The sequence below is a fragment of the Sphaeramia orbicularis genome, chromosome 1, assembly GCF_902148855.1.
Source record: "Sphaeramia orbicularis chromosome 1, fSphaOr1.1, whole genome shotgun sequence".
Lineage (NCBI taxonomy): Eukaryota > Metazoa > Chordata > Actinopteri > Kurtiformes > Apogonidae > Sphaeramia > Sphaeramia orbicularis.
In genome coordinates this window covers 57,787,869-57,815,112 of record NC_043957.1, presented here as the reverse complement: position 1 = coordinate 57,815,112, position 27,244 = coordinate 57,787,869, and the positions used below count along the sequence as shown (strand labels likewise).

Sequence of the window (27,244 nt, the reverse complement as noted above, 5' to 3'; positions counted from 1 at the left end):
TCCTACACCAGTACCTGGTCTCTTCACCAGTCCTACACCAGTACCCAGTCTGTTCACCAGTCCTACACCAGTACCTGGTCCCTTCACCAGTCCTACACCAGTACCTGGTCCCTTCACCAGTCCTACACCAGTACCTGGTCTCTTCACCAGTCCTACACCAGTACCTGGTCCCTTCACCAGTCCTACACCAGTACCCGGTCTCTTCACCAGTCCTACACTGGTGCCCGGTCTCTTCACCAGTCCTACACCAGTACCTGGTCCCTTCACCAGTCCTACACCAGTACCTGGTCCCTTCACCAGTCCTACACCAGTACCTGGTCCCTTCACCAGTCCTACACCAGTACCTGGTCTCTTCACCAGTCCTACACCAGTACCTGGTCCCTTCACCAGTCCTACACCAGTACCTGGTCTCTTAACCAGTCCTACACCAGTACCTGGTCCCTTCACCAGTCCTACACCAGTACCTGGTCCCTTCACCAGTCCTACACTGGTGCCCGGTCTGTTCACCAGTCCTACACCAGTACCCAGTCTGTTCACCAGTCCTACACCAGTACCTGGTCTCTTCACCAGTCCTACACCGGTGCCCGGTCTCTTCACCAGTCCTACACCAGTACCTGGTCTCTTCACCAGTCCTACACCAGTACCTGGTCCCTTCACCAGTCCTACACCAGTACCTGGTCTCTTCACCAGTCCTACACCAGTACCCAGTCTGTTCACCAGTCCTACACCAGTACCTGGTCCCTTCACCAGTCCTACACCAGTACCTGGTCCCTTCACCAGTCCTACACCAGTACCTGGTCTCTTCACCAGTCCTACACCAGTACCTGGTCCCTTCACCAGTCCTACACCAGTACCCGGTCTCTTCACCAGTCCTACACTGGTGCCCGGTCTCTTCACCAGTCCTACATCAGTACCTGGTCCCTTCACCAGTCCTACACCAGTACCTGGTCTCTTCACCAGTCCTACACCAGTACCTGGTCCCTTCACCAGTCCTACACCAGTACCTGGTCCCTTCACCAGTCCTACACCAGTACCTGGTCTCTTCACCAGTCTTACACCAGTACCTGGTCCCTTCACCAGTCCTACACCAGTACCTGGTCTCTTAACCAGTCCTACACCAGTACCTGGTCCCTTCACCAGTCCTACACCAGTACCTGGTCTCTTCACCAGTCCTACACCAGTACCTGGTCTCTTCACCAGTCCTACACCAGTACCTGGTCTCTTCACCAGTCCTACACCGGTGCCCGGTCTCTTCACCAGTCCTACACCAGTACCCAGTCTGTTCACCAGTCCTACACCAGTACCTGGTCCCTTCACCAGTCCTACACCAGTACCTGGTCCCTTCACCAGTCCTACACTGGTGCCCGGTCTGTTCACCAGTCCTACACCAGTACCCAGTCTGTTCACCAGTCCTACACCAGTACCTGGTCTCTTCACCAGTCCTACACCGGTGCCCGGTCTCTTCACCAGTCCTACACCAGTACCTGGTCTCTTCACCAGTCCTACACCAGTACCTGGTCCCTTCACCAGTCCTACACCAGTACCTGGTCCCTTCACCAGTCCTACACCAGTACCCAGTCTGTTCACCAGTCCTACACCAGTACCCGGGCTCTTCACCAGTCCTACACTAGTGCCCGGTCTCTTCACCAGTCCTACACCAGTACCTGGTCTCTTCACCAGTCCTACACTGGTGCCCGGTCTCTTCACCAGTCCTACACCAGTACCTGGTCTCTTCACCAGTCCTACACCAGTACCTGGTCCCTTCACCAGTCCTACACCAGTACCTGGTCCCTTCACCAGTCCTACACCAGTACCTGGTCTCTTCACCAGTCCTACACCAGTACCTGGTCCCTTCACCAGTCCTACACTGGTGCCTGGTCTGTTCACCAGTCCTACACCAGTACCCAGTCTGTTCACCAGTCCTACACCAGTACCTGGTCTCTTCACCAGTCCTACACCAGTACCTGGTCCCTTCACCAGTCCTACACCAGTACCTGGTCTCTTCACCAGTCCTACACCAGTACCTGGTCTGTTCACCAGTCCTACACAAGTACCTGGTCCCTTCACCAGTCCTACACCAGTACCTAGTCTCTTCACCAGTCCTACACCAGTACCTGGTCCCTTCACCAGTCCTACACCAGTACCTGGTCCCTTCACCAGTCCTACACCAGTACCTGGTCTCTTCACCAGTCCTACACCAGTACCTGGTCCCTTCACCAGTCCTACACTGGTGCCTGGTCTGTTCACCAGTCCTACACCAGTACCCAGTCTGTTCACCAGTCCTACACCAGTACCTGGTCTCTTCACCAGTCCTACACCAGTACCTGGTCCCTTCACCAGTCCTACACCAGTACCTGGTCTCTTCACCAGTCCTACACCAGTACCTGGTCTCTTCACCAGTCCTACACCAGTACCTGGTCTGTTCACCAGTCCTACACAAGTACCTGGTCCCTTCACCAGTCCTACACCAGTACCTAGTCTCTTCACCAGTCCTACACCAGTACCTGGTCCCTTCACCAGTCCTACACTGGTGCCCGGTCTGTTCACCAGTCCTACACCAGTACCCAGTCTGTTCACCAGTCCTACACCAGTACCTGGTCTCTTCACCAGTCCTACACTGGTGCCCGGTCTCTTCACCAGTCCTACACCAGTACCTGGTCTCTTCACCAGTCCTACACCAGTACCTGGTCCCTTCACCAGTCCTACACCAGTACCTGGTCTCTTCACCAGTCCTACACTGGTGCCCGGTCTCTTCACCAGTCCTACACCAGTACCTGGTCTCTTCACCAGTCCTACACCAGTACCTGGTCCCTTCACCAGTCCTACACCAGTACCTGGTCCCTTCACCAGTCCTACACCAGTACCCAGTCTGTTCACCAGTCCTACACCAGTACCTCTCTTCACCAGTCCTACACCAGTACCTGGTCTCTTCACCAGTCCTACACTGGTGCCTGGTCTGTTCACCAGTCCTACACCAGTACCTGGTCCCTTCACCAGTCCTACACCAGTACCTGGTCTCTTCACCAGTCCTACACTGGTGCCCGGTCTCTTCACCAGTCCTACACCAGTACCTGGTCCCTTCACCAGTCCTACACCAGTACCCGGTCTCTTCACCAGTCCTACACTGGTGCCCGGTCTCTTCACCAGTCCTACACCAGTACCTGGTCTCTTCACCAGTCCTACACCAGTACCTGGTCCCTTCACCAGTCCTACACCAGTACCTGGTCTCTTCACCAGTCCTACACTGGTGCCCGGTCTCTTCACCAGTCCTACACCAGTACCTGGTCTCTTCACCAGTCCTACACCAGTACCTGGTCCCTTCACCAGTCCTACACCAGTACCTGGTCCCTTCACCAGTCCTACACCAGTACCCAGTCTGTTCACCAGTCCTACACCAGTACCTCTCTTCACCAGTCCTACACCAGTACCTGGTCTCTTCACCAGTCCTACACTGGTGCCTGGTCTGTTCACCAGTCCTACACCAGTACCTGGTCCCTTCACCAGTCCTACACCAGTACCTGGTCCCTTCACCAGTCCTACACCAGTACCCAGTCTGTTCACCAGTCCTACACCAGTACCTGGTCCCTTCACCAGTCCTACACCAGTACCTGGTCTCTTCACCAGTCCTACACCAGTACCTGGTCCCTTCACCAGTCCTACACCAGTACCCAGTCTGTTCACCAGTCCTACACCAGTACCTCTCTTCACCAGTCCTACACCAGTACCTCTCTTCACCAGTCCTACACCAGTACCTGGTCTCTTCACCAGTCCTACACCAGTACCTGGTCCCTTCACCAGTCCTACACCAGTACCTGGTCTCTTCACCAGTCCTACACTGGTGCCCGGTCTCTTCACCAGTCCTACACCAGTACCTGGTCTCTTCACCAGTCCTACACTGGTGCCCGGTCTCTTCACCAGTCCTACACCAGTACCTGGTCCCTTCACCAGTCCTACACCAGTACCTGGTCCCTTCACCAGTCCTACACCAGTACCCAGTCTGTTCACCAGTCCTACACCAGTACCTGGTCTCTTCACCAGTCCTACACCAGTACCTGGTCCCTTCACCAGTCCTACACCAGTACCCAGTCTGTTCACCAGTCCTACACCAGTACCCGGTCTGTTCACCAGTCCTACACCAGTACCCAGTCTGTTCACCAGTCCTACACCAGTACCCAGTCTGTTCACCAGTCCTACACCAGTACCTCTCTTCACCAGTCCTACACCGGTACCCAGTCTCTTCACCAGTCCTACACTGGTGCCCGGTCTCTTCACCAGTCCCGGACCGGCAGTCTCTTCACCAGGACCAGGAGAACAGACCACAGCCCGGCCCCAGGAGAACACACCACCGGTCTGGGACTGGGTGCAGACGGCGGTCCTGGCTCTCAGTGGTTCTTCCGGTGGTCAGACTAAGGCGGAGTCGGCGTCGGTCTTCAAATTCTTCTCCTCTCTCAGTCGTCTCCATGTTTCTAAATCATCTCCTGTACATCTCCTTGTTTTGTTTCTCACTTTGACGTATTTGGGAATAATCAGAGTCCTTTTCGGTTTATTAACGTCAGACATTTGTGATCAGAAATGTTCAGCTGCAGCTCAGTGGAACTGGCAACCTGGATGAACGAAGGTACTGGATCTGTGATTGGCAGACAGGTGATGGGCGGAGCCTCAGACCAAAACACACAATGACAACAGAAACATCATTTGGGGGCTGATACTGAGCTTTTCAAATGTAAATATTCTGTCTGGACTCCTACTGTCAGTGAGATCAGGATTTGAAATGAACAGGATTCCTTCATGTCTGGTGACAGTCAAGGCCATTTTAGAATGACTGAGAACAGAATTCACACAGACTGCACCTTTAAATGAACCTGCTATTCAAACAACATGTTACAAACCCTTTATGTAATGCTCTGTGCTGTAATCACACTGGTTCTCACACTTTGCAAATAGAATGTGAGCAAAGTAGGAACATTTTGGCAGCACTCTAATTTCATCCCAGTGTTGTAATGTATTTAATAGGAACCAATAAGCAGAAATTTAAAAGATAAAGGTTTTACAGGTACCCCATACTTTTTTGTCATTTATCAGGTGTAATTTGTAACTGAGTTGTGGTTTATGAGTGACCTGCATCACCTTCCTTTTTCCACTAATTATATAGTAAATATGGTAAACACAGCAGTTACTGATGATTCAAACAGGATCAACAAATCCATAAGTAAGGCCTAAAGTCCCATGACGGTCCATCGGAAGGGGCGGGACTATGCCTCCACATTTCACTAAGCAACATAACCGTAAGATTTAGGGCTTCGCTCATGCCATTTTAATGTAGAGTCCGTGGCTGTGACTGTCACAGATTAGCATCATATGGATAGTCTATGCCAGGGCTGTCAAACTCATTTCAGTTCAGTTCCACATTCAGCTACATTTGATCTGAAGTGGGCCAAACCAGTAAAATAATAACATAATAATATATAAATAATGTCAACTCCAAACTTTTCTCTATGTTTTAGAGTGTAATAAAGTGTAATTTTAACAATATCATGCTTCAGTTTATCATTTACACATGTACATTAGAACTTACAGATCACAGTAGGTCTACAAATACACAAAACATTTAGTAACAGGTGGAATGTTATTAAAATTGCACTTACTTCTCTTGAGACATTTCAGGTTGTTCACATTTTTGGAGAAATTATACTTTGTTTTAGTGTAAATACATGAAAAAACTTACATTTACGAAGAGTAAAATGTGGAGCTATGAGTATTTATAGGTTATTGGGTAGTATTTTACTGATCTGACCCATTTGAGACTGAATTGGTCTGAATGTGGAACCTGAACTAAAACGATTGTTAATATCTTAGTGGAATTTTAGCATTTCACAAATTCATCCCAAGGGCCGGACTGGACCCTTTGGCGGGCCAGATTTGGCCCCCGGGTCACATGTTTGACACCTGTGTTCTATGCCAACATATTTTCATAGCTTTGTCTCATGCTGTTATGAGTCTTCCGTTGTGTTGACCTGTTGAGCTGCAGAGTACAGATAATAATGTGTTAACGGATGTGTTTCATTAAACTGCAACACTGCAAAAATAAATAAAGAAATATATACAAAATCGATGAACAAAATACAAATGTAATTAACTCAGAATGGCCTTTTATCTAGTGCAGGGGTGGTCAGCCTGTGGCTCCGGAGCCTCATCCGTCTCTTCCTCCTCCTTGTAGTGGCTCCTCCCTTTACTGTGGTCAAACCAGCCGCTAGTGTTTTTCTTGTGCGCTACTCATTCGACAATTACAGTAGATGAGCTGCATGGAGCGAATGTGCCTTCCGGACAACACAAGTAAGGGCTCATTTATGTTCTACGTTAAAGACACAGAAGGACAGAGGGTTCTGTCTGTCCTTTGTATTTTACTCATGTAATTCTGTCCGTTTTCCGGGAGCTTGTGGATGTGAACCCAGACGGAGAATATGGAGCAGTACAACTGGGAACTGTGGCGGCAGTGTTGAGTTTGGAAGAGAATCATTTCCATAAATAGCGATACTTTTCATAGAGTGACTGACTAAGTATGAGTACTGTGTACTTTTGGAGTAATCCTACAACAGATTCCCTTCCAAGATACAAAAGTGTGTTTTTTTGTCTGAAATAGGCTTTAAGACTAAATTCAATGATGAATAAAATTATGATTTCCAAAAAGTACCTCATGAATTTAGTATATTTGGTATTAGTACTTCATATACTATTAGCGCAACTACTTTTACTGTGTACTTTTGGAGTAATCATACTCAAAAATCCCTTCCAAGCTCCAAAACTGTGTTTTTTCATCTGAAATAGGCTTTAAGACTAGATTCAGTGATGAATAAAATCATAATTTCCAAAAAGTACCTCATGAATTTAGTATATTTGGTTTTAGTACTTTTTGTTATATTAGCACAAATACTATGAAGTACTTTTACTGTGTACTTTGGAGTAATCATACTCCAGAATCCATTCCACACTGCACTTCTGTTTGTTGTATTCAGTGGTTGTAACAGATAAAATGTAAAAAAAAAAAAAAGATTAAAACTTTTAAAAGTTTATAAGCTCTGTTATTTTTTGCGGCTCCAGACTATTTTTTTTAGGCGTTAGAGGGGACAAAATGGCTCTGACTGATAATAACGGTTGCAGACCCCTGATCTAGATGTTGTGGTGTGAGCTTCGTGGACATATAGTGGCGTCCAGTACAGTGTCTGTGCTGAGTGTTCTGCGGACACGGCTCCTGTCTTTTGCTGCTCCGTGTCTTGTTCTGGCTACACTGACTCAAGGCTGTTCTGTGTGTTTGTTGGATATGCAACCACAGAGATGAGTTTTCAGACAGAAAATATGAGTGCTTGAGTCATCAGGCAGACATCTTACATGTACATAAAACACAGCACCAATACTAATGATGATAATGATGATAATGCCAGTCCATAATCACCAACCATGTCCATATGTAATGACTAATATGTTGTGCTGTATATTAGCATTAGGTCTGCTGAGAGCCCCCTGCGGTTGTTATGGACACAGCAGAAGCCTCATCTTCACACTGACCCTGGGTCAGCCTTATGTAATGTCCTCTGTCTTGCCATTACAGTTCTATTACGCTGCTCTGTTATTGCCTATTCAGCACCTTGACTTGCACTGTGCCCGCCTGTAACATGATAACAGCTCTCCATCTCACTCTCCATCTGGCTCTTTTTCCCCCCTCTCTTTCTTAATCTGTCTTCATCGCACGATCTCTGCTTCTATTTTTTCTGCCCTGCTCTGTCGCTCAGTGTTGCTGTCCTCCAGTTTACTTTCAGATGCTGATTGTGTCTGTAATGCACTGAAAATGTCCTGGGCGACTATTTAGAGCAAATTACTTTGTGTTGTGTTGCTGAAGGGGGGCTCACTAACTGGACTGGGGAGGCCTATGCAGGTTGTGGGTAAAAAATAATGGCACAAGCTGCTAATGGACATCGCTGTTACGCTTACAATTTTGCTGTTGCAGCACAGAAATAAGTGTAGCATGATGCTGTAACGTGTACAGTCCAGTGTGATGAAGCCCCATGGCGGGAACTCACCTCCAAGCTGAAATACCTCATCTGGATGCCCTCCCAGTAACAGAGCACAGTGGACTTTGTGTCCCTGGTGTTTTTAGCAATTTGAACTAAGCTGAAAGCAACTGCTGAATGTTAAAAAGCTGCCATTTAAAGGTGACCATCAGTTAGTCTGAGTTAAAAGGCTTAATACTCTGGAGCGTGTTTGTCTTACCCTGTCCTTACCCACTTACCCTGTGCTGTAAAATTCCAATCCTGCTGTATTTACAACCTCTGTCACACTCTCCCACTCCATAGTTTTTCTAATACTGGAGAAGAGATCATCAAATAAAATGTTTTGTCTTGCCTCCACCTCAGATACAAAAACATCAATTACACATTCAGTGAAATTCTTTTTCTTTAAAGGTGCAGACACACCAAGCCCATTTTCGGCGGTCGGACATCGTTATGCAGTCTGGTGATGTTGGTGACATGAGTCTGTTTGGTGTGTTCTGTTCGATCAGCTGTTGTTAATGCTGTCTCCAGTCTTTTCAGCTGATTCGACGTGTGTAATCGGCCACTACCAGTCGCTCAGTCGGACTAATCTGATTGGTGGAGGGATAGGCCTTGACTACACTGAAAAAAAAAACAATAAAAAAAAAAAACAGTATTATTCCAGCAGCAGGGGTGCCGAAAAAATACTGTAAAATAACGGAAAATAACCATCTCATGAAAATACGGTAAATTTCCATAATTAAAATACAGTCTTTTGCCCTAACTTTATATGAGATTTTTTTTTTTTTTTTGACTTTTTAATGTTTAATAAAGAATATTTACATGTATTAAAACAATCAAATTACTTTTATTTATATATATATATATATATATATATATATATATATATATATATATATAATTTTCAGTGAGACTAAGTTGTACAATCCACTGATAAAACCTGTATTTGGACAGTTTATCAGTGCTTATACATGTTATACATTCACAAAAATACATTTATTCAACATTTTTGTTGTGGAACCTCCTGTAATTACACAAGATATTTGTCAATTAACAAACAAGTCTGGTTCAACTGACAGAACTAATACTCCTTTTATGGTTAATTGTCAGTAATTTTATCTCGTTTTATTTATTTATTTTTTTTTTTCTACAGTATTAAACTTTAAATTAACAGTTTAATCTCATAAAGAGAAAAGAAATATCTGTGAAATTATGATACATTTGGAAATGTATTTTAATTGTATTTTTCTGTGAAAAAAAAAAAATCTTTTAAAAAATGGAAATTTTTTGGTTATTCACAGTTACAGTTTTGTCGTGTTATTTTCCATTTGACATGTAAAATCACAGTCTGTTTTGTCATTTCATTGATATTTTCCTGTTTCTTAAAAATACAGGAGAAATCTATAAAATAAACAGTGAAAATTCTGTTAAATTACAGATTTTTTTACAGTGTAGTGAATGAGTGAAGGAGAAGTTTCCATGTGAATCCAGCTCTGCCAAGGTGCTGCACACTATTACTGTCTTCTGTAATAGTCCATTCACTGCTCAGATCGGATCTGAATGAGTGACAGTCAGTGTTGACTATGGACTTCATTGCATTGTTAGCATTGTTAGCACAGTGTGATTTCTCCTCAGTTTTCGCCTGCGACATCCTCCTTCTTCTACAAGAAGCCCAAGAGCTGACAACACCTATTATTACTAACCATCCTTCAAAAAGTAAAACAACAACAAACCTTCTGGACTACTCAACACTCTGACAACAATGACTGACGACAGCGAGCTCTGGGTTTTCCTCTAAAGACATGTTCCGTCATTTTCCGGTTTTACGTCTCACGCAAGCGTCTCACGATAGTAGTCAGTTTGGTTTGTTCTTCACACTTTTTTGACTGGGAGACAGGAGCCGACTGATCAGTCAACCCTTTCTGGCGACGATCGGCAGTCGGGTTGGTGTGTCTTCGCCCTAACATTGCTGCTATAGTTCACATTGTTGTTTGCACAAAAGGTGACATGTCATGTATCTAACTCATTTAAATGGGAGGAGACAAGGCGGTCCCAGTGGAACATGCATTTGCGCTCAGTTCAGTTCAATCCTGATGTATCAAGGAAACATGTTTGCCAACAAGCGTACGCACAGACTCTTACATCTGAACATTTCTGAGCACATGTACTTTTGAAGTTTCGGGCATACACCATCCTTCAGTTTGAAGGCTGCGCAGTCTTTGGTCCATGACGCCCCTGGTCTGTTTACAGGAATGCTTTGCTGTGTGTACCAAAGTAAATCATTACTTTATTTACCTTCCCCTGAGCTGGAGAGCACAGATAAAGGGCTGACAAACCAAACACAAAGTGTGAAGATGTGGCACACCTTATAAAAGCTAGATCAGAGAAAACCATACAGATCCATTTGGGCTGAGGTACGGGAACCTAACCTTCGCTTAGCTTGTGCCAAACAGAATTTTTTCCACTTTCTTGATTAAGACTTGTAATTTCACTTGTCAGCTTCATCCACATCCTCTGCTTTTATCATCACATGGAAAGGAGGAATGAAAAGAACTGGACCTGGAAGTACATAGTGATGTCACAGCTTAAACTGGACCTGTGTATTTAATTCAACTGGACTGAATAAAAAACCCTTTGTTCCTGACAGACAGCCCAGCTCCGGCTGTTTTGTATGAGTTGCAACAACAAAACCATCAAATAATCTGATTACACAAATGTTTGAAGTTTTAATTAGCGCACCGGTGAGCTCTCTTTTAGCATTAGCTCATCTGTCACCCTTTGTGCTCCTTCACCTCTGCCTTTTGTCCAAATATGATCAAATAACCAAAATGCTGATGTCCAGAATACAAACTCCTGCTTTCTAAACACCAGTCTGTAAACCATTAGTCTGACATCGTTAGTCCTCTGAGCTGCACGGAGACTGAATGACATCCAAAACCGTGCCTGTGACTCTAGTGTAATTCTTTTCTTGACACAGCTCCACTGGTTACAAACCAAACTCCTGCTTTTACATGTTTTGTTGTTCTGCCTGTTCCTACTCAAGGCTGCTCTGTGTGTGTTTTGGATATGCACCAAGGTTCGAATAGTTTTGGATTTTTCATTATAGTTTATTTTTATTTAGTTTTGACCTTTTTTCTCTAATTTAGTTAGTTTTAATTAGTTTTTGTTTTCTTCTAAATGCTTAATTTTAGTTTCATCTTAGTATTAGTTTTAGGGGTTTTTTTTTATATCTTTTCTCTTCTTCTCCGTCGTATTCAAATAAATCCCAGACAGGACTCTGCTGCTTTCTCCCAACTTTAGTCTCCATGTTTCCAGGTAGAGTGGGGACCAGAAGACGACTGGAAACCACAAGTGACGGACCGTCAAGTGTCGTGTGGTGCCACTAGCTAAAATTGCTCGAGCGAAATAAATCGATTTCATATCAATCCAACATTGACAAAGACGAAAACTAAGGGAATTTTAGCCATAATTTTTATACATTTAAGGGTGTATTCACACCTGAAATGTCCTTTGGTCCGCTTATTTGATTCGGATCAAATACGGACTTTATTTTTTTCTTTTGGGTCAGATCGCATTCACATTGCACTTTTTGCTAGTGGACCAAAATGTGTGAACAGAAGCACGCATGTGATGAACTGCGCTGGCATTGGACAGAAAAGTTGGGGACGAGGTGAATTAGAGACGGCCGGTGTTGATGAAAACAGACGTGGTACTCCTACATACAGTTATCATTTTCCAAATAGAAATTGTATTTTTACCGACACAAATTTACGAAAATAATGTTAACACTCAAGAAAACCTCAGTCGGAGCCAGTTTCATAATACGGACATCTGACCAAATGTCAGTGACACATTCAGTGTCCTCATTGCTCCACGTCTGTCCACAGCTCATGTCTGCTGCTGTTCGCTCTGACCACCCATAAACCTCGGCTACTTCCAGCGGCTACGGTGGCTCGTCAAGCACAAAAAGGCGCAAGATTCCTTGGTTCGGTTCAGTTTGAGGTCGGTTATATTCACACCTGAAGTGAACTGGCCCAGAGTCCGTTTGGAAGCGGACCACCTCTTCTAGGTGGTCTCAGTCCGCTTGTTTGGTTCGAATCAGAGTTCGCCTGTTTGTATTCACACCTAAAAAAAAGTCTGGACTTTCTGGTGAAACGAACTCTGGTCTGTTTTAAATGGACCAAATGTGGTAGGTGTGAATACACCCTTAGTACACAATACAGTTTCAGTTAGTTATCGTTTTTTTCTTTTAATTATAGTTTTTACTTATTTCAGTTAACAAAAATGTTTTTTCAATTCTAGTTTTCGTCATTCCGTGAGTTTTCGTGAACGATAATAACCTTGATATGCACCCGCAGAGATGAGTTTGCAGACAGGAACTATGACTGCTTGACTCACATATGCACATACAACACAGCATCAGTAATAGTAATACTAACCGATGAGTGACGTCACAGTGCCTCTGTTTCCTCCTTATACTCCGTCAGTGTTGTAGAAATTGAACTTGGTAATATCAATGTTGCACTAACTGGTTTATTTCTTTTGTTTCAGATTGCAAATGCAATGCAGTGATAACAGCTTCTCAAAAGACTCCTTCAAACCCCTGTGGGAAAGTGAGAATTTGAGGATCAGACAGCGACAAAGTGCTGCACCTACGTGCCGTTTTCAAAATGCAGCTGTTTTAGTCTTTTGGCAGGAAAACCATGAGTTTAACTGTATCTTTTTATGCACTCGCCCCATATTTAAACTGGATGTGGGTCAGACTGGCTCTTTTTATAAACTGTTCTCATTACACTTTTGGGTCACTCACCTTTTTACACTGGGAGCCTTTTAAATAAATCATAAAACATTGCCTCACTGTGCTGGTCATCTGTTAAAATGCAAGATAAAAAGTTTTATTTTCAGCTGTATGGTGAGCTTTTTCCATATGTATTGTCTGGAGTGGTTACTTTTAGGTGTATTGTACCGCTGTAAGTCACACTTTATATACATGGCAGAGTTCCAGTTGTGGCGGTGCACACACATAAAAGAAATAAATAAGTGCATGAATAAACAAACAGGGTAAATATTACAATGCACAGAGACATAGCACACACTAACATGTAGTGCATGTTGTTGGTCTATGATAAAGCTTGCCGGTAGATCTGAGTTTGCACACCTTGTATCATTTGACATGAGTTCTGTTGATCGTGCGAAATGGCATGATATAGTATAATAACATATTTTATCAACTTTAGATAACTCCTACATTATTATTATTGTATGTAAGAGTGTGAAAGAATGTGACATTCACAAAATACTGCACCAAAAGGGAACAGAACCCAGGAGTCACTCCAACAGGATATGAACATGAACTGCAGGTCTATGTAAACACAGAGCAGTGGGATGTTTTGTGGTGCAAAAAACAATTTTTTCCATCACCTTTCACTTTTCCTGCATCGTCAGGTTTGAATGAAAACCAGTCATAAATGAATCTAAAGTTTTTGTTTTTAACTTAAGTTTTGTTGTTGTTTTTTTAACATATTCAGCAGCCCACACCAAGAAAGAATACAGGTTTTAAAAGACAGGTAATAACACTAAATTAAAACAAATAATTTAGTAATAATAGAAATGTCTGACAGTTTTTACAGTGCAATTTAATTTAATTTTTTTTTCAAGTGCAAATTTAGTTGAGGTCAACAGCCTAAGTAACTTTTATTTAAAGGCGATTGCCTTAACATAAAAAAAAATTTAAAAATTTAAAAATGTAAAAAGCTCCAGGAAAGTTTTTATCTGTTTTATCTGCATCCAAAAACATGTAGGCTACACTTATACACTCAAGGAAAAAAGAAACGCACCATTTTCATTTTCTCAGTATTTTCAGAAATATGACAGTTATTGCAAAATTGCAAACTCCAATGAGTTCAGTACTATTCTGAGTCCAAATGAAATGAATGTTTTCCTGGTTCTGGTTGATTGATTTTGATTAGCAATCAGAACTGTATTTGTGTATTCCTCACCCATGTCTGCTCATGAGTCAAACTCACAGATGAATTGGACCTCTGCTCAGTTGTGCACAACCATCCCTGATAAAAAGACACCAAAATGGAGCACAAACACATTTGTCCACAGTGACACCACTACTGTAACCGGACAGAGATGGGGCCATTGGCATGTTTCAGCTGGACATAGCAGACGGGCCGTAGCCAGGGTGTTTGGACTCCACCACTCTACCGTTGTACACTTTGCTGAGCGTTACCACACCACCAGCTCCTCCAACCACCGTCCCAGTTCTGGTCGACCGCCTGTTAAAACCACTGCACAGGACTGTGACAATCGGCCGTCACATCTGTGACAGGTTTCAGCCGGCAACAAGAACTGCAGCCGAGACCACTGGGACACACCACAGGCTAGTGTCTGCTAGAACCATCCGTAATCGTCTACGAGCTGACCGTATCAGGCCATATCGCCCATATGTTGGTTCAGTGCTGACTCCACAACATCATCACGCTTGAGTCCAATGGTGCAATGCACATCGTCACTGGGATGGATGTATGGTTGATGTGCACATGTTAGATTTCCACCAAAAAATCAAAAACAAAAAAAATGTGTAAAACATCAGTGGTGTGTACAACGGTAGAGGGGTGGAGTCCAAACACCCTGGCTAAAAAATAAATAAACTAGAAGCCCCCCCTGTGGGCCCCCCCCACGCCAAGGAGGTTATGTTTTTGCCAGGGTTTGTTTGTTTGTTTGTTTGTCTGTCCGTTAGTGTGCAACATAACTCAAAAAGTTATGGACAGATTTTGATTAAATTTTAAGGGTTTGTTGGAAATGGCCCCCCCCCGTGGGCCCCCCCACCCCCGATCACCACCAAAATTTAATCATTTCTTCCTTATCCCATTTCCAACAAACCCTGAAAAAAAATTTCATCCAAATCTGTCCATAACTTTTTGAGTTATGTTGCACACTAACGGACAGACAAACAAACAAACAAACAGACAAACAAACCCTGGCAAAAACATAACCTCTTTGGCGGAGGTAAAAATTGTAAAAAAAAAAAAAAAAAAAGGGTAATATTCTGGCAGAAGGGGTGCCGAAAAAATACCGTTAAATAACGGAAAATAACCATCTCATAAAAATATGGTCATTTTCCATAATTAAAATACAGTTTTTTGCTCTAACTTTACATTAGATTTTGCATATTTTTTTTGACTTTGTAATGTTTAATAGAGAATGTTTACATATGTTAAAACAATGAAATTACATATATATATATATATATATATATATATATATATATATATATATATATATATATATATATATATATATATATATATATATATGTATAAAATTGAGAATCAATGAGACTCAGTTGTCCAATCCACTGATAAAAACTGTATTTGGACAGTTTATCAGTGCTTATACATGTTATACATTCACAAAAACACATTTATTCAACATTTTTGTTGTGAAACCTCCTGTAATTACTAAGTGTAAGTGTAATTATTAAGATATTTGTCAATTAACAAACAAGTCTGGTCCAACTGACAGAACAAATACTTCTTTAACGGTTAATTGTCAGTAATTTTATCTTGTTTTATGATTTTTTTTTTTACAGTATTAAACTTTAAATTAACAGTTTAATCTCATAAATAGAAAATAAATATTTGTGAAATTATGATACATTTGCAAATGTATTTCAACTGTATTTTTCTGTGAAAAAAGAAAGCATTTATTTAAAAAAAAAAAAAAAAAAGGTTTTTTTTTGGTTATTCACAGTTACAGTTTTTTCGTGTTATTTTACATTTGACTTGTAAAATCACAGTCTATTTTTGTCATGTCATTGATATTTTCCTATTGTAAAAATACAGGAAAAATCTGTAAAATAAACAGTGAAAATTCTGTTAAATTACAGTTTTTTTTACAGTGTATGTAGAGGACAACAGTAGTCCTGACTGAAATGCAGTTCCTCATGTCTTGTAGTGTTCATACAGATCCTAGGTCCGTGTTTTCAGCTTCACCCTAACACTGCCCATATGGCTCCAGGTGGGACGAGCATCACAGCAAACACAGGCTCACCAACTGTAGGGTATTATGTATGGTCACTGAGTGTCTCTCTTTAAAATGAGTCAGACTTGGCAGCAGGCACCTCTGTACCAGGCTGGTCCCAGTGAGGTGAGCGGAAAAGAAGGGCAGGGAGGGGGGAGGGGTGGCTGACTCTGCAGGGACCGAGGCCAGGAATAGAAGTGGTCAGATGGGGCAATATTGATCAGCAGGAAGGGGTCAGGGATCATTCTGTTTGGGATCACAGCCTGGTGCAACATCAGAGGGTGGACACAGCACCAGAGACCCAGTAAAGGACAGAGTGGGTGGACATGTTTAAGGCTGGACGGTCAGTAGTGTGCTAAGAGGAATTCACTGGAGGAGCATTGTGCTTTTCAAACACCTGGTTTAACCCTTTAAGACCTGAACAGTGACCAGCAACTAAAGCATCTACTGATCTACAATGTTTGATAACTTTCAATCCATTAATCCTATCAGTCAGAGGTGTTTTCTGTCAGACTGCAGTGGAAGCTCAGCTTCCTCTAAAATTACGAAAATGAAATGCTCAAATCTGTTCAGTTGTTTTCATTTCATTGACTCCAAATGTGTTGGAACACGTTCATCTCTCAGACCAGTTGGTTCAGAATCAGTTTGATCCCAGATCAGTGGACTGGATGTTGTTCACTTCTCCTCCATTCCCGTGTCTGTGTTTTCTCATTCCATCTCTGCTCAGTGCATTTGTCTGTAGACGCTCAGCGTCCATGCACTTCAATGGGACTGAGTGGAACTGGTTTGAAAAACGACTCTAAACTGGACGCTAATTGGATAAATGACACCATGTTGTCCCGCCCCCGGATGCTCGGCGTCTCTGGGGTTGAATGGAGCTGTGGGCGGAGCTCGGCTGGGCCAGACGCCAGGCTTCCACGTGCTGATTGGAGGATCAGTCAAAAGGCTGAATCCAGTTTGATTGACAGCTGTTTTCAGATGTGCTCCTTCACTGACACAGTTCAGTTTAATACCGTCACACATTCTGCTGTGAAATCACAGAAACCAAATTACTTGTTCATTTCTTGCACTGGAAATAAAACACACTCATTGTACTTCCTTGTTTCAATTTAACATAATTTCAGTGTTTTCTTGTTCACTTGGTACGATAAGGTTACTGAGCATTTTCTTAAAAAGGAACAGAGGGACGAATTTATGTTTAAATAACTTGACAGTTTTTTATGTAAGCCGACAATGAGCTTCACCTCTCTGAAAGACGAGCAGCCGCCACTGCTATCAGTGCATGTAAATAATTGGTGTAAAACACAGTTTGTCATGTTTTTAAGTTTTTGAAAAGATTGAAAGCTACACTGCAAAAATCCAAAACTTACCAACTGTATTTTTTTCATTTCTAGTCCAAATATCTCGTCACACTTAAAATAAGACTGAATCACCGAAAGAGGAACTTTTCAGTGAGATATAAAAACTGGTTTATAGACAATAGATCCACATCTTTAAAAGTGTACAGAAAGTACATGCAATCCCAATACCCTAATTAGTGATGATGATGATGATGATGATGATGATGATGATGATGACATATAAACTGGGAAATCTTATTTCAAGAAACCAGAATAATTTTCATTTGTTCCGTTGGCAGATTTTTTGCTTGAATTAAGCAAAAAAAAAGCTTGAGTTTAAAAAATAAAAAAAATAAATAAAAAATCTGCCAGTGGAACAAGTGAAAATTATCCTGGTGAGATTTCTTGAAATCAGCTTTTCCAGATCTATTGTCTATAAATCAGTTCTTATATCTCACTGAAAAGTTCCTCTTTAGGTGATTCTGTCTTATTACCTCCACCAGGAGGTATTGTGATCACTTTGCTTTGTGTGTTTATTTGTTTGTGTGTTTTTTTGTTTGTTTATTAGCAACTTTGACGGAAAACTATTCCAACCATCTTTACCAAATTACTTAGAACAATATCTTGTATCTGGCACAAAATTGTCCACATTCACTGTGGAATGTGGACTCTGTGGACATTTACATTTAACACTGAAAATCCCATTTACCACACATTTTAAATTGGAACTCAACTAATATTAATTGGAATTTAATATAACTTGACATACACATGACTGGTACCAAGCTTCAACTTTGTACCAAATATCGTTCCGCTCCATTTCTCTTCTGTTACGCTCTGTTGACTTTTGCTATTTTTTATGCACCATTTTCAAAAAATCCTAAAAAAAAAATGCAGTTCGTGAAATATCATTATGAAATTTGTTCTGCACATAGTCGATCCACACATGCACACCGTTCGGGGTGCTGGGTGGAGGTTTGCATTTTCTGAACACTTGTTTTAAGTGTGATGACATATTTGGACTAGAAATGAGAAAAATACACTTGGGAAGATTTAGATTTTTGCAGTGTAAGAAATGAATGACTGAATGAATGAATGAATGAATGAATCCCTGGGAAGGCAGGGTATCAGTGACTAGGAGGGCCACAGTGCTGTGCGACCGGGCAGGGTATTAATAAGCACCACTTAGACAATGAGCGTCCCCAGTGTTGAGGCAAACAGACAACACACAGAAACAAACTGAACAGAAAGTCTATAAAACCACAGCAACGCACTGGAACTGTCTGCAGTGACTGTTCCCCTTTTCTTTTACCTTCCATCATGAAGGACGACAGTGTGTGGAATCCTGTAAGAAAAAAATAGCAATGGAAAGCTTGAGAAATCAATCAGCTGAACTCTGGAAGCTCTGACCAGGACAAATGAGAAGATGCCCAAACGCGTCTCTGCCCTTGAGACTTTTGTGGCTCAGCAGAACTGCAGCAAAGCCAAACAAAGAGCGGTGAGCGATACAGAGGTAAGGGCCATGACAGTCTGGAGACAGAAAAGAGAAATGTTCTGCTCTCTGACTGGCACTCTGCAGCTCTGACACAGACGGCAAGAGAACAAAGACACACTGAACTGAAGTGGTGCTTTAATTAGAAACAGACTGGAAATTTACCTTCTGTATGTTTCCTTCTCATACATATATAACCCTGGCTATAAAAACGATAAAAAGGAAATGTAGAAAATAGACATATATGTATACAGTATACATGTACAGTAGCAGAAAGAATTATTAGACCATTCAAAGTCATCCAAAACAATGGTTTTGCAATCCAGTCCTAACTCCTGTGTGTGTCATGTGACTAAAACAGACAGAAAAGAAAACATGGAATGAATAAAAGCACTGTTTTGTCAGTACAGGGTGGGGAAGCAAAATTTACAATGAACATTTAGTTGTTTTTTCTCAGCAGACACTACGTCAGTTGTTTTGAACCCAAACATATACTGATGTCATAATCATACCTAACACTATTATCCATACCTTTTCACAAACTTTTGCCCATATGAGTAATCAGGAAAGCAAACGTCAAAGAGTGTGTGATTTGCTGAATGCACTCGTCACACCAAAGGAGATTTCAAAAATAGTTGGAGTGTCCATAAAGACTGTTTCTAATGGAAAGAAGAGAATGACTATGAGCAAAACTATTACCAGAAAGTCTGGAAGATACTATTAAAGAAGAATGGGAGAAGTTGTCACCCCAATATTTGAGGAACACTTGCGCAAGTTTCAGGAAGCGTGTGAAGGCAGTTATTGAGAAAGAAGGAGGACACATAGAATAAAAACATTTTCTATTATGGACATTTTCTTGTGGCAAATAAATTCTCATGACTTTCAATAAACTAATTGGTCATACACTGTCTTTCAAGCCCTGCCTCAAAATATTGTACATTTTGCTTCCCCACCCTGTACAATAACAGATACTGATGGAAGAACTGAAGTGATTTTGGGTATTATCAAAAAAACATGTTAAATCAGGGGTCTCAAACATGCGTCCCAGGGGCTAAATGCATCCCACCAAAGGTTCCAATCCAGCCTGTGGGATGAACTGATTTGCAAAAATTCCACAATCAAGGCTGTGGAACTCATTTTAGTTCAGGCTCCACATACAGACCAGTATGATCTACAGTCAAATAATAACCTACAAAAAAATAATGACTCCATATTTTCTTCTCAGTTTGATGTGAAAAAAAATAATCTTACACTATGCCTATAAATAATGACAACTTCACATTTTTGTCTTTGTTTTAGTGCAAAAAATAACATTAACTTATGAAAATATTTACATTTGCAAACTAGAAAACCACTCGGAGAGCGCAGACCTCCGCCAAGGCAGATCAGTACCCCCCATTTCCTGAAATTTTCATCCATATCTGTCCATACCTTTTTGAGTTATCTTGCACATGGACAGACAAACAAACCAACACCGGCAAAAACATAAGCTCCTTGGCGGAGGTAAGTATCCTGTAACAATAAAACATGAATAACCTGAACAAATATGAACAACCTGAAATGTCTAAAGAAAATTAAGCACAATTTTAACAGTTTTCTTCCTGTTCCTCAGTGTTTAGTGTCTTTGTATATCTGATCCATAATGCACATGTAGAAATGATAAGTTAAGGCAGAATATTGTTAAAATTGCACTGATTTTTCTTAAGAAATTTCAGTTTTTTCAGGTTGTTCACATCTTTTTTTGTTTGGATAGTTTATAAAAGTAAGTATTTCATAATTTAATGGGGTTTTTTGCACTAAAACAAAGACAAAAATTTGGAGTTGTCATAATTTATAGGTTATTCTGGTATTATTTTACTGGTCCAACCCACTGGAGATCAACTCACACTCAATGTAGCCCCTAAAGAAAATGAGTTGGAGACCCCTGTGTTAAATGGATAGATATCAGCTCTGAAATTAAACTACTATGAGACATTTTTGTTGGTATCATTATATTTGTCTGAACCTTTAGTTGGACCAGGAATTAAAATGAACAAGAAACTGAAGAAAACAAGGGTGGGCTAAGAAAAGTGTGGACTCATCTTCTCATTTAAATAACATGAGATGGACCACAGATTTCTGGAGAACATTTCAAATGTCTGCCTCATGAAGCTCATCCAGAGAATGCCAAGAATGTGCAAAGCAGTAGTAAAAGCAAAATGTGGCTATTATGACGAATCTAAATATAAAACATGCTTTGAGTTATGTTACACTTTTTTAAACTCCATAACTCCATATGTGTTCATTCATAGTTTTGATGCCTTCAGTGAGAATCTACAATGGAAATAGTCATGAAAATAAAACCAGGTGAGTCCAAACTTTTGACTGGTAGTATGTGTATTTTTTTCTACATTTCCTTTTTATCAGTTTTATAGCAGAGGTTAAAGTGCATCACTGTCATCTTGTTCCTCATGTCTGAGGATCAGGACTTTTTTAACTTTTTCATGGCCGCCGCAGGTGAGGGTGGGGTATGGAAGTAAATCTGTCTCATCAGATTTTGAGTTATGAAAGCTATTGAATTTCTAGCACTGAGTATTTTTGCACTGAAATTAGGTACCTGATTTTTTTTTCTTTTTGCACTGAAATTAAGTGTCTAAATGTTTTGTCTCTGAATTCAACTATGTTCATAAATTTAGAATTTTAAAACTTCAGATGCAAAAAATTCAAAAGCAAAACATTCAAAAGCAACAAAAATTCAGATACTTAATTTCAATGCAAAAAAAAAAAAAATCAGATACTTAATTTCAGTGCAAAAAAAATTCAGATACTTAATTTCAGTGCAAAAACAAAGTTCAGATACTTAATTTCAGTGCAAAAAAAGTTCAGATACTTAATCTCAGTGCAAAAAAAAAATCCAGATACTTAATTTCATTTCAAAAAAAGTTCAGATACTTAATTTCAGTGCAAAAAAAAAAAAAAAAAAAAAAAAATTCCGATACTTAATTTCAGTGAAAATTTTTTTTTTCAGATATTGAATTTCAGTGCAAAAAAAAAAAAAAAAAAAAATTCAGTGCTACAAATTCAATGTCTTTTATAATTCAAAATCTGTTGACACAGATTTACTTCCATATGGGGCTGTACTCAGTTGTATTGCTTTACTCTTTCCTTTACTCAGAATCACTTCTTAGTTCAGTCGAGCGCAAAACCTGCATCACATTCGTTTGTGTTTCTCGGTTTGACACATTTTAAGTCCAAACCAAACAGGATGTTGGTATGTTGTATGTGTGTTCACTAGACTTGCCATCATCGAGTACATGTTTCTGACACAGTATCACAGGAAGCGGCTGCTCTTTCCTTTTTTTGCGGTCCAAAAACGATCTCCAATTCTCTCAGATGAATGACTTCCAAGAGAAACAAGACATAAAGTGCTTTGGGTCCCTTTTATCCCGGGGTTTCATCCAGCTGATTTCTCACTACTTGGTTTAACCATCAAACAGTGTTTCATGTGGTCCCCGGCTCTTGGTGAGCTGCAAGTCTCTGCAGACATGAAATATTAACTGCATGTCTGTCTGTCGCTAAAGCGTACCTGGGCCTTGCGGTGGTTTTCAACTGGATGGAGATTAAAGAGGTGAAGGCAGAAATCCTGTCACATGGAACTGAAGGGGATGAACCACCCCCCCCTCCCCCTTTTGTGCCTTCTGACTGAAGTTAACACTCTCCTGATGCGTCAGGGACACTTTATGTTCATGTACAGGTGAATATGTCTTGATAATTATTCGTGTTTGGGCTGGAATGGCCTTAAAATTCCCCGTGGTGACAAACCAAAGTCCTTGTAGAAAATCCTGGGTGGCTGATCGGTTTCCTCCCCGTGTCTCCTGTCCTCTCCATGCCTGTCTCCTGGTGGCCTCGGTCACCTCTGTGAAGCTATTTGCCTCCATTTGAAGATGTTTGATTTGATTCTGCATGTGTGATCTGAGTTCTGACAGATAAGAGGAGGAGAACTCTCAGGGGTGCTTAAGCCGTATGAGCAGGTACCTCTGGTTTTCTAATCATGTTACTTTGTGATCATCTACTAATTATCTGTTAAAGATACAATATGTAACAGACAGACCTGATCAAAATCTTCAGACCAGTTGAAAAATAGTGAGAATTTACCTTTTGCACATTTGGATCTTAATGAGGTTTTAAGTAGAGCTACAATATACAAAAGCAAGAAGGGGGAGTGAGACAAAAAGCACTTTGAAAAAGTCATTTATTGAAAACAACAAGTAAACTGAAATAGGCTGTTTATCAGCTGATCAAAAGTTTAAGACCGCAGGCTATAAAAGCCAAAATCTGCTCAAAATTCTCCTTTTCTGTCGGGCATTCACACGGTCATGCCCTCCTGAAGCTAAAGCTCAGAAGCTTTCTCTTCTTGAACGTGGTCGGATCGTCCAGCTGCATAAGCGAGGCCTCTGGCAGCGTGCCATTGCTGCTGAGGTTGGACGCAGTAAGACAGTCATTCTACATTTTTGGACAGATCCTGAGCATTATGGAACAAAAAAGTCAAGTGGTAGACCCAAAAAAATTACACCTGCGCTGAGCCGGAGGATCCGACTGACTGTCCGTCAACACACAGGGCGGTCCTCCACCCAAATGAAGGCCCTTACTGGTGCCGACCGCAGCGCAATAACCATCAGACGGCATCTGCGGGAAAAGGGTTTCAAAAACAAAAACCAATTCAAAGACCTCGTCTCCTCCAACGCCACAAAACTGCCCGTTTAGACTTTGCCAGGAGCATCAAACATGGGACACTGAAAGGTGGAAAAAAGTTTTATTCTCTGATGAGAAAAAATGGAACCTTGATGGTCCAGATGGCTTCCAACGTTACTGGCACGACAAGGAGATCCCACCTGAGATGTTTTCTACCCGGCACAGTGGAGGGGGGTCCATCATGATCTGGGGTGCTTTTTCATTCAGTGGAACACTGGAGCTTCAGGTGGTGCAGGGTGGTCAAACGGCGGCCGGTTACGTGCAGATGTTGCAGCGGGCATCCCTCATGACTGAGGGCCCTGGTCTGTGTGGGAACAGCTGGGTTTAAAAACAGGACAACGCTGCAGGTCACAATGCTCGCTTGATGAAGGACTTCTTCAGGGAGAAGAACATCACTCTTTTGGACCATCCCGCATGTTCCCCTGATTTAAATCCCATAGAGAACATTTGGGGATGGATGGCAGGGGAAGTTTATAAAAATGACCATCAGTTCCACACAGTTGATGCCCTTGGTGAAGCCATCTTCACCACTTAGAGCAATGTTCCCACCAGCCTCCTGGAAACACTGGCATCAAGCATGGCCAAACGAATTTTTGAAGTGATTAACAAGAACGGTGGAGCTACTCATTACTGAGTCCTACTGAGAACATTTTTGTTCTGGTTTGGAGAGTTTTTTGTAATTTTTTGAGCGATGGTCTTAAACTTTTGATCAGCTGATAAACAGCCTATTTCAGTTTACTTGTTGTTTTCAATAAATGACTTTTTCAAAGTGCTTTTTGTCTCACTCCCCCTTCTTGCTTTTGTATATTGTAGCTCTACTTAAAACCTCATTAATATCCAAATGTGCAAAAGGTCAATTCTAGCTATTTTTCAACTGGTCTTAAGATTTTGATCAGGTCTGTATGTGATGAAATGTACATGTACTAGGGTTAGGAATCTTAGTTGTAAGGCCAATACGATACCCAGCCCAGCCAGCATGTCCATGTGGGCCCCAGAAGGGTTACATCTGGGCTGCATATTAGGGTCCCATGTGGGTTTGTCCGCAGTTTCCATGGTGACCCCACGTGTTTGCCCTAACTTTACATGAGATTTTTTTTTTTTTTTTTTACTTTTTAATGTTTAATAAAGAATATTTCCATGTATTAAAACAATCCAATTCCCTATAAATATATATATAAATAATTTTCAGTGAGACTCAGTTGTCCAATCCACTGATAAAAACTGTATTTGGACAGTTTATCAGTGCTTATACATGTTATACATTCACAAAAACACATTTATTCAACATTTTTGTTGTGAAACCTCCTGTAATTACACAAGATATTTGTCAATTAACAAACAAGTCTGGTTCAACTGACAGAACAAATACTTCTATTACGGTTAATTGGCAGTAATCTTATCTCACTTTTTTTTTTTTTTTTTTTTTTTTTACAGTATCAAACTTTAAGAAATTAACAGTTTAATGTCATAAATAGAAAACAAATATTTCTGAAATTATGATACATTTGCAAATGTATTTTAAACTGTATTTTTCTGTGAAAAAAGAAAAAATTGTTTATTTAGTTGGTTATTCACAGTTTCAGTTTTTTTCGTGTTATTTTACATTTGATGTATAAAATCACAGTCTTTTTTTTTCATTTCATTGATATTTTCCTCTATCTTAAAAATACAGGAAAAATCTGTAAAATAAACAGTGAAAATTCTGTTAATAACAGATTTTTTTTTTACAGTGTACTCTTGACGTCAAAATGGGTCATATCTGATGACCATGAAAAGATGAGGAACTGTATTTTACGCCAATTATTGACATGTATTGATAGAATCAGTGGATGAGCAGGTATTAAACAGTTTAGATCAGTAGATTGTTTTGTTTGGGTCTTTATGGGTTAATCTTGTTTTTCTTTTGTAGTAAATGTGTTTTTAAGAAGATCCCATCTGTTCATTTCTTAATAGTCTATTAATGTGGTGAGGAAAATCCTGCCAAAGCTTTGCAAAATGTGTCTAAAATGGAGGTGAAGGTCAGTCTGAAAATGGAATAGACAAAGGAGGAGAGTCCCTACAGAGTCATGCACATGAGAGAAGACCAGAGGAGGAGTTTTAATGAATCTGTGAACTACCTGTGGGTGCTTGGAGACAGGCAGCAGAGGATTTCTGCACAGTACAGGGCTCAAGTTGTCTTCCCATGGAACATCAATGGAATAATTGGTAAGACAGTCTGGGAAAACCGACAGGGGTGCGGTGGGCCTTTAGCCCCGCTGGAGCTGGCTGCAGTTCATTAGGTCATATTCAGCTACAGAACATAAAGACACTTCATCTGACACACGAAGACATCAAAATAAAAAGGTAGTTGTGCTCTTTTTTAAGTTTCTAATCCATTTTTTAAAAATCCAGTCAACTGAAATTCTGTGGATGTGACACAGATATTTGGAAGAACCACTACTGGTGAATCAATGTTGTAGAAGATGACGGTGTTTCCACGGTAACTACGGAGCCTCTGAGCGTCCAAATATGGTCATATTTACTGACCATGAAAAGATGAAGAACTGTATGATTGTCTTTGGTCATATCCCTGATTTTATTTATTTATTTATTTATTTACTTATTTTTCTTGAGAAGTCCACATCACAACACACTGTAAAAAAAAAAAAAAAAATCTGTGATTTCACAGAATTTTCACTGTTTATTTTACAGATTTTTCCTGTATTTTTAAGATACAGGAAAATATCAATGAAATGACAAAAACAGACTGTGATTTTACATGTCAAATGTAAAAGAACATGAAAAAACTGTAACTGTGAATAACCAAAAAATTAAAAATTTTCAAGAGAATTTTTTTTTCTTTTTTCACAGAAAAATGCAGTTCAAATACATTTGCAAATGTATCATAATTTCACAAATATTTCATTTCTATTTATGACATTAAACTGTTAATTTAAAGTGTGATACTGTGAAAAAAAAAAAAAAAAAAAGAATAAAACGGGATAAACTTACTGACAATTAACCGTTAAAGAAGTATTTGTTCTGTCAGTTGAACCAGACTTGTTTGTTAATTGACAAATATCTTGTGTAATTACAGGAGGTTTCACAACAAAAATGTTGAATAAATGTATTTTTGTGAATGTATAACATGTATAAGCACTGATAAACTGTCCAAATACAGTTTTTATTAGTGGATTAAACAACTGAGTCTCATTGAAAATTATTTATTTATTTATATATATATATATATATATATATATATATATATATATATATATATATATATATATATATATATATATATATATATATATTTATAGGTCATTTGATTGTTTTAATACATGGAAATATTTTTTATTAAACATTAAAAATAAAAAAAATATGCAAAATCTCATGTAAAGTTAGGGCAAAAAACTATATTTTAATTATGGAAAATTACCATATTTTTATGAGATGGTTATTTTCTGTTATTTAAAAGTATTTTTGCAGCACCCCTGCTGCCGGAATAATACCATTTTTTTATGTTTTTTTTTTTTTTTACAGTGCAGTCACACCACATACACATCTTACACACTCCACCACACAGAACATTTACACAACCAGGACAGGACATTGATTTTTATTAC

The 27,244-nt window shown here is 40.4% G+C and overlaps 1 protein-coding gene across 1 annotated transcript in view; it reads left to right on the top strand.

The window, feature by feature from the left end:
- Window positions 1-12,896, top strand: part of LOC115425495 (endonuclease V-like) — a 178,706-nt gene extending 165,810 nt beyond the window's left edge. Inside the window, 1 exon segment of the mRNA XM_030143117.1 lies at window positions 12,597-12,896. The gene's annotated coding sequence lies outside the window, so the exon portion shown is untranslated.
- Window positions 12,897-27,244: the final 14,348 nt, after the last annotated feature.